Source organism: Pagrus pagrus (genome assembly GCF_965226575.1).
Source record: "Pagrus pagrus genome assembly, chromosome: 9".
In the NCBI taxonomy this organism is placed as follows: domain Eukaryota; kingdom Metazoa; phylum Chordata; class Actinopteri; order Spariformes; family Sparidae; genus Pagrus; species Pagrus pagrus.
In genome coordinates, this window is record NC_140193.1 from 1,233,010 (window position 1) to 1,240,803 (window position 7,794).

A 7,794-nucleotide genomic window follows, 5' to 3' on the forward strand; every position below is an offset into this window, starting at 1 on the left:
CTTTGTCCTGTGAACTCAGCAGACGTTCTCCATGAACTTCTTTCTTTGTGTCTGTTGGTCCCAGTGATGTGACGAGTGGTCACTCTTGTAACATCAGGTGTGAACTGAGGGCTTGAAGCTGTGCACCTGTGATGGTGACACCAGGTGTGAACAGCCTCCATGTAGAGTCTGTGGCAGAGACACCAAACTGCCACAAGAGGGAGACAAAAGCTCACAACTCAAGTTCAGATGCAGCTGGAGACTCAACTGAGGCGCACAACAGTTACACACACACACACACACACACACACACACACACAGTACTTCACTTTGTGTGTGTGTGTGTGTGTGTGTATACTTTTACTTTACTTGAGTATTTTTCATTTTCTTCCGCTTCATCACATTTATGTGATAACTTTAGTTTGTAGTTACTTTTTCACTAAGTTGAACATTTTTTAATTTATTTTAACAGAAATCTGAGTTAAAAAAACAAGAACAAACAAAACGAACACTGATTCATCAGAAAAATGCAGAATATCGGATCGATTAACTGACCAAGTTGATCAGCAGTCGACCTGTAAACAGTGTAAACAGGTAAATATATGTAAATATATGAATAATGTACTTTTACTGGTACTTTTGGTGCTTAAATACATTGAATATCAGATACTTTAAGACTTTTACTTGAGTAATATTCATATGAGTGACTTTAACTTTTACCAAAGTGATATTTTAACAGCATGTCTCGACTCTGACTCCAGTACGACACTGACAGTTTAATGAGAGCTGAGAGACGTGATGTATTGATCCAGTTTGAATCTCACACATGATGTTTGTCAGTTTGTCATCAGACTGTGACGTCATTATAAAGACGACACAGCCGACAGTCGTTAGTGACGTCGTCTCCTCACTGAAACACTGTAGAGCTGCTCCTGTATATCAGCAGCTCACAGAACTGAACCAGAACCAGAACTGAAGTTGTCAATGAGCAGATGTATTGTGATGTTCATCTTGTTTACGAGCTTTTCTGAGCCCAACACAAAACTACATGAGGTTTGACAACAAACTGACAACCATCATGTGATTCATGACCCAGTTCAACTGGATCAGTACATTAGTTCTCTCTTCTGTTGACTGGCATACAAAGGTCCGGTCCACCGGAGGGGGCGTGGCTTCGGGCGATTCTTCACATGAAGAAGAATCAATAAGACTTTTAATGAACTAGTTTTGTATGTATATTTTAATGAGCAGTGTAAATATTATATATTCTTTAGTTAGTGAACAAAATATCCTGTAATAAATATGTAGATTAAAAATGTTGAAAAAAAAAAAAAATGTCCGACGTTAGTGCGATGTGACGCATTTCCGGTCCGGGGTTGCACATGCGCAGGAGGTCGCGCGGCACCCCGACGGCAGCTGAACAGCAGGCGGCAGCAGAGAGCCGGTGACTCCTGTAGTTTGGACCTGAGCAGCCGGACGGGAACACAGAGGAAGACGGTACACTCGGTGTTTCTGAGCTGGATTAACGAGTAGTTCCAGCTAAATGTGTTATTTTACTCTCCCTGCCTCATTTTCCAGCCACCTGGATCAGAACCAGCCTGGATTCAGACAGGTAGGATTGATTTAAAGCATGTTTCCAGTCCTGGTTCGGTGTTGGACCTCCACAGCAGCACTGTGACCAGAACAAACGTTGGCAGCTAACGTCTCTGTACAGCAGATAGGCTGGGACTTCTTCATCTTTAGGTTTCATGTTGACGTTGGTTCTGGTGTAGATGTTCAGCTGTATCTTGTGACAGTGCCGGGCTCACGGTCCCGCTGGACCTTCACCAACAGTTGGACCGTTAAACTGTTTAATCAACATTGTGTGTTGGAGAGTTCTGGCGGGCCTGACATCAGGACCCTGACCTCCCTTACACTGTAGCACCACCAACACCAGAAGCATCGTTAGCATCGATCTCCAGTTAAACCACCGTCTCCTCCTCACGTCTCTCCGTTAGCGAGCTACGCCTTCAGAGCGGCTCCGTCACTTTATTTCAATGTAAACTGGAGGATGAGGAGTTGGAGAAGAGGTGGAGTGATGTCCTGAAGATCAGCACCAACACTCGCCTCTGCAGCGATCAGGTTTTATAAACTTCATCACAGACAGCTGGACTGAGCCGGTCCACTGTCTCCCTCCTGACCTTCATCCTCGTCCCGCCAACATCTGGAGCCTTTGTCTGCAGTCACCAGCCGACCAACGGCTGTAAGTTTCCCTGTCTGCTTCTGTTGTAGTAACAGGAGTTCACTGAGTCCACAGTTAATAAAACGTCACTAAATGTTGTACAATGTGCAGTAATCCCCTCATGTGATCTTACATTGTGTGGGTTAGCATCATTTCATGTAAGTTAGCTGATGGACAGTTCACACTGAGCAGAAACATCTCGACAGACTCAGTTCAACGTCTTTGACAACGCTGAAAAGACTTCGACTGGAGAGTCAGAATAAAAGTGACGTCCTTACAGGGTTCAAGGTTAAAGTTTGAAGATGTAATCTCAGACTTCTTTCAGCTTCAGCTACAGACGTTTAAAGTGGATCTCAAAGATTTCCAGAAGCAGCGATTGCAGGTGTATTTTTGGACCTCGCTGCTTCCCAGAGATCCAGTGTTGCCTGTGTGACGTCAGGCAGTTGGCAGCTTTGCCACGCGTCCATAACAACACATGAAAGTGATTTGCACCTTTTTTTTAATGTTTCATCGTCCGCTGCTATCGGTCTTTTCTTTGTTCGGCCTTGACCGTTAACAGTAACGTCAGCCGTTTACTCCCAACACCAGCAGAGATCAGGACAAACAACACTGTTACGTCACGTGTGAACCACCTCCTCTCTCTGGCCGACCAACCACAGCTGGGTGAACGTGTCACTAACTCAGCGCCACTTGTGATATTTTCTGGGAAAGTTGCCACTGACACCCAGTGTTCATCTTTGGTATTACAGCAATGCAAGAGCTTTCATCAGATGGCCACAGGCTCAATCCTCATGTGTTACCTCATTCAGTGATAGATGGTGACATCACAGATATTTATTTTTATTATACTTTAAAGAACTTTTTGTGGTTCAAAATAAAAGTGTTCATGATGCCGAATTTTACTCAATTCAGCAAAAACTACAGGGTGGATGTGAACCCAGAGCCTCACCCTCAGTCTGGCTGATATTCCTCTGTGGTGGACCCTGTAAAGACGTCACTTTGACGTCAGTAGTGAAAGTTTAAAGAAGACGTCTAAAACACTTTAATTCTGTCTCTACAGTGGAATCTTATCAGCGTTGTCAAAGACAAATTGGCATCTTTAAGATTTGTTTCTGCTCGGATGGTTCTGTGAATCCATAGAAATACTCTGCTAATCGATGGGTAATCTGTGTGCATTGATGTATCTCTGACAGGGAATTATGCAGTTGTAGCCCGGTCAGGATTTTACATGTGTGGGCGTTGGCGAACATGGACCGAGGCACTCATCACAATCCACCTAATCCCACTAATGTTTCGCTTTGGCACCTGGAATAACTGATCCAGCATTTTAACAAGGTTCCTTTAAAATAAAGACGAACCAGAGGAAGAGCTGCAAAGTCTGGAAAAATACTCCTTATCCACTAGGGGTGTTCCAACAAGGGTACCTCACGATTCGATTCGATTTCGATTATGGGAGCTTCGATTCGATTATTGGCCACGATTCTTCGATTATTGCAATTTTTAATGCTTTTTTCCATACAAGATAGTTTTTGTCTTCATCTGTGGCTATATTTGTAAATAAATAGCCTATCAATTAACTCAGTTCCTCTAAAACTACACTCATAAAGTAAATAGCAAGGTTTTTTGAACATTTGACTTGTATTTTTCAAAGACACAAAATATTTTATTTTATGACTATGTAAACATTTGCACTTTGACCTACTTAACTTTGACCAGGGAAAGCTCCACTTGCAGGAGAGCCCCCTCTATTGGCGGAAAACACTGAAAACAGTCAAGCCCTGGATTTAATGAGGCGTAAACATGTGACGTGGCGTGAAGCACGAAGTTGGGCAGTGATCAGTGACAACAAAGTTGTCTTCAAAATAAGAGCTTTACATTGCACCCCATTGGATTTTAGAACTGGGTTCTTAGCGGGGGGCTTTTAATTTGAAAGTAGCGACCGTTCGTAGCTTGCCGCTACACAACAGCTGACAGTCAGCAGCTACCAGCTGTTTGTGTCCGGTAGCTGTAAGCTACAGAGACGAGGAGACGGTAGCATCTCCCGGATCTCAGCGGCTTTCCAGTTGCTCATCTTGACATCCGCGGATGAAGTGATGAACTGACTGCTGTGATCAGCTGTTTCCTGGTTTTAAAACTCCCGGCTGCGGGTCGCACAACAGTGCACGTTATCGACACCTCCGCCCATGTCCCGCAGTTGCCGGCACATTGACACCTCGGATTTAGATAGCGAGGCGGCAGTAAGTGTACCCTCACAGGCTCACATTGGCGGACCAATTTGCCGCCTTCTGTCTAAATGCGCGGACCTAGCAAAGCATCGACGTTAATTAATCTATGCCGAATCGGCACGTGAAGCATCGCGATGCATCGCCACATCGATGAATTGCACCCACCTCTATTATCCACACTGTGCGCTGTTTCACATCTTTACTCCTGTAAACCGAGAGAAAGGAGGTGATTCATCTTTATCTTTGAGTTGTCATGTAATGTAATGTATGCAGTATACATGTTACAGCCATGTCAAAACTACTCCTCAGCTGCTTTATACCCCACAATAGAAAAGGGAGGCTGGTTACGTGTAATTGTAAAGTTTGTGGTCCACACTTTGGTATCCAGTTTTGTCACGGTGTTACTGTTTAGAAGGTCCAGTCTTTTACTCATATGCATCAGCATGTTTGACTCATCAGACAAGTAATTTCAACCTTCCACCACCAGAGACAGAGTGCCAGTGTGACGTGATGCAGAAGGTCACCAGAGAAGTTGGATGTCAGACAGACGGCTTTGTTGGGAGAAGGACTGTGGCCACACTGCTGTCTAACAGGACACTAAGCACCAGAAAGACTGCAGGTATGTTGAGCTATGAATGTGTGAATGTGTGTGATGTTAACAGTCAGATTGTAGGTATGTAAAATATAGTTGTTGAACAAAACTCCTGAAACTGGAAACTGTCAAATACAGGATGAATGTTAAGCTTGATTTATGCTTCTGCGTCGCGGCGACGGCGTAGCTACGTCGTCGACGCAGACCCTGCGCCGTAGCCTGACGTGCGCCTCCAAAAAATCCTGACTACGCGTCACGTCGACGCGTCGAGACGCGAACGGCAAGGACTGGGATTGGTCCGCTCAGACCGTCATTCCGGCAGTTGCTTTTCCGGTCAACAGTATAACAACACCGCCAGTTACTTCTGCTGCTTGCATGCTTGTCTCCTATTGCTTGTGAACTCCATGCTTTGTGAGATCCCAGCAGGGCAGGAGGAGTATTGGTGTTGTGCAGCATGTAGCTTGTAGCCCCACACTGTGACCAGAATGCTACACAGCATATCCGCTCTGACTGCAACTGCAGTGCAAGAGAGCAAGAACCCCCCGAAACCAACCCCCCCACCCCCCCTCGCGGCTTGGCGGTGAATTGCAGACCAACGCGTTCCCTCGACGCAGAACTGCGAATGCTCAATGACGGCGTAGGGTCGACGACGTAGCTCCGCCGTCGCCGCGACGCAGAAGCATAAACTAGGCTTTAGTGTGGCAGGTTCCACCATGGTTGATGGATTCTCTTATAGAAATTGTTGGAGCTATTTAATTATTTATTTGTTATTGATAATGTTTGATTAGTATAGTTTTATTTTGATTCAATTCATGATACTATTTTCTATTACTAGTAATTTATTGTTTTGTTTAGCTTATTTAGTTTTTGTTTTCTTTGTAAATTGGGTAGCACTGGGCACTGGAGATTATATAGGTATGAACGCAGGTGGAGGACCAGAATGCACCTGGGTGGGCTCATGTTGTTACGATTTGGGGAATATTAATGGAGGACCCGAGTGCAGACACACTGGCAAACACACACAGGAGGCAGTATACGGGGGAAACAAAAGGCGAGCCTTTAATAATCAAAGCTGAATTACCAAAAATGAGGAATACAGAAAAACTAAAATGAGACACAAAGACAAACACAAAGTAACAACTAAAGGCTAAGACAAAGTGCAAACAAAAGCGAAACCAGAAACCAAATCTAGGAACATACCAAACTGCAGACACGAGGTGACACTGGAGGAAACACTGGGGATGAAACTGGGAGGTAACACGGGGAAAGACAGACCAAGACGAAGGATGACGGACGAAGACGGACACAGGCTAACACGGGCTACGAGCTAACATGAAGAAGGTCGGGAACGGGACATCAAAGGATGGGACACGGAACGCAGAGGGAAACAAAATGATCTGACAAACACATGAGGGAGAACAAAGGCTATATACAGAGACACTTATGACGGGACGAGGTACAGGTGGAGTGAGGACGGACACAGACAGGTGAGGGGATTAATGGAAGAACACACAGGAGGAACTGACAATCATGATGCGACACACAAGGGTAAAACTTCAAAGTAAAACAGGAAACAGAAACAGGCACTGAACCATGACATGTTTTTTTACCAGTGCAAGAAAGGCATACAGGAAACAGGATTTGTTTGTTATTTTGTTTTGCTTGCTTGTTTTGGGACAAATAAATCAGCAGAAAGAAACTAAGAGCTTTGAATGGACATGATGACTTGTTGCCTGCGTACGATTCACCCCCATGGTGCCGAATAGGCCCTCTTTGATTTTGATACGTTTTAGTTAATTTGATTTTTGGACAAACAGTGTTACGCCTCGCGCCGTTATTCGTTAGTGTGTGTGTGTGTGTGGGGATTGGCTGCTCCAGGAAGCGGGGACTATAAGAGCCGGCAATGCCAGAGGGCGCTGTGGATCGCTATTGTGCCAGCATCTACCCAATTTAGAGAGCAGCCTTCGTACTGTGAAACTAGTGTTGAAATTCGTTAGAGTGTGTTTGTGAGAGTGCGTGTGCTCTGTGTAAAACCAGAGCAAGAGTGTTTGCGGTTAGGGAAGCAGTAGGGGCGAGCTGCCTTTTTCTTTACGTCAGTTTTCTCCTGTTTTTGATTAGGTTAGGGAGTTAAGTTCAGCACTTGTCTTTTTGTTTCTTTTCTTTTTTATAGGGCTTAGATTAGGGCTGGGCAAATGATTATTTTTGTAATCGATTAATCTAACGATTAATTTTTCAATTTGATTCTATTCTGATTCGATTCGATTAGCGATTATTTCCCCATAATTTGACCTATATAGCAATTTACATATGCTAATTTATGTATCTCAATGAAAAAACACAAATTTCTTCATTCCAATACATTTTTATTGCTCTTAATTACCAAATTCCAAAATAAGATTCAAGTAATGAATAGCAAGCGGCCTCATGTGTTTCAGCACTTTGAGGTGCTGGTGCATAGCCGTCGTGCTTTTATGATAGGCCATTTCCATTTTACAAAGCTGACAAACAACAGAGAGTTGCGTCGCCCCAGCCCTAGCTTAGATAGATTCGGACCCCGGAGTTTAGACCTGTGTTTTGTTTGTTGTGTTAGGCCTGAGCTCACCCTGAAGCCACGCTTCACACTTGTATAGAGAGCACCTATTTCACTGTACATAATTGCACTTATTACTCGTGTTATGAATAATTGTTTTGTGTCACTTAACTTGCACCGTGTTGGGTGTCGGTAATTTATGTTAGGCTCAGCTCCCTAGGTCGAGCGAAACAAACAGCCACTACAG